Source organism: Morone saxatilis, unplaced genomic scaffold (assembly GCF_004916995.1).
Source record: "Morone saxatilis isolate NCDOM2014 unplaced genomic scaffold, NCSU_SB_2.0 Contig9, whole genome shotgun sequence".
In the NCBI taxonomy this organism is placed as follows: Eukaryota; Metazoa; Chordata; class Actinopteri; family Moronidae; genus Morone; species Morone saxatilis.
The window spans coordinates 13,456,491-13,457,903 of NW_023340268.1; the positions used below are offsets into that span (position 1 = coordinate 13,456,491).

General features: G+C 40.0%; 1 protein-coding gene across 1 annotated transcript in view; it reads left to right on the forward strand.

The window, feature by feature from the left end:
- Window positions 1–1,413, forward strand: part of cdca7b (cell division cycle associated 7b) — a 7,693-nt gene that overhangs the window by 1,325 nt on the left and 4,955 nt on the right. The window lies entirely within an intron of this gene.

Here is a 1,413-nt window from a genome sequence, read left to right on the forward strand (position 1 = left end):
ACTAAACACACACACAAACAGGGAGCATTTGCGTTCAGTATCTTGCTCAACGACACTTTGACATGCAGCGAGAGGATCTAACGCCTGTACCTCTGAGCGACAGCCTATATACCATTATTATTATTTTGTAAAATAATAACTGCTGTAATATGATTGACATTGAAAAGTGAAGTGTAAGAAATGGTTGACTTACTTTTTATTTATTTACACACACACACACACACACACACACACACAGCACACACACACACACACACACACACACACACACACTCAGACAGCATTGGGGTCTCCAACTAAACACAAGGGTTAAGTGTTGGTTCCTTTTTCACTTCACTTTGTCATTGCTCTTGCTCTGCCATGGCTGAGAAGTTGCACAGGACTGTAGTGATAAGGACGTCCTTGGGTTTAGTTTGGTATCTGCCGATGTGGACTCCAGGGGACGAGATTACTTCAATAATGTCCAGCCTCAACTCTGGTGATCCTGGCGAGCTCCACAGTGACACAGCTGAACTAAATTCATTGTTCCTACAGCTTTCACTTGGTGAACAAGGGTGTCCACTGATGGACTAGTGCTCCCTCTGGTGTAAAGTATGAAAATGGATCTAAGAAATTGTCCTGTGGCTGAAAGGTTACCTGTGGAGTTGTCTTGTAAATAAGTTCTGGTACATTCAGTCTTACTCACCAAAATGCATTGTGTCAATCCTTGTGGCCTAGAAAAGGTGTTCAGTTCATTTGTACATACATACAATTCTCATTCTATTTTTTATATCTGGAGCTGTAACAAGTGCATTTCCTGGTGAGGGATCAATAAAATCTATCTTATCTTATTTGTGTCCTCATAAAATGTGCAACTCCCACACTGTCTTCAACCATGTTTACTACCTTGCAGTCTTCTCTTTCCCGGTCTCTGTTGGCACATTGTAACATGATATCTTTGTGTGTTACCGCCACCTATAAAACAGTGGAATAGTGTCACACCGTCGGTAGGACTGTATTGTGTCACCCTCATGTTCACGAGAGGAACAAAACTCCACTAGGTGCCTTTAACCTTTTTTAAACAGTAGCTCTGGTATGATTTGACCAATGGATGACCCAGAAAGTGTGCAGCTCTTGAATTCCATGATATCTGCAGCACCTTTACTGTATTTCTTTCATTTCATTTCATTCTGTAAATGTTAAAAGGAGTTCGGTCTACCTGCTCTATTTGAAAAGTTGTCCTGAGATACTTCTTTATGAATGGCGCTATACAAATAAAATTGAATTGAATTGTATTTTACACATGCCTTAGAAAAGTCAGTCAGTCAGTTATATCATGTAATATTTATCAGTTGAATTCAGACATTTAGTTCTGAGTTGTAATGTTACCACAGTACTACACATGGAACATGTCATCTATTCCACCAAACCAAG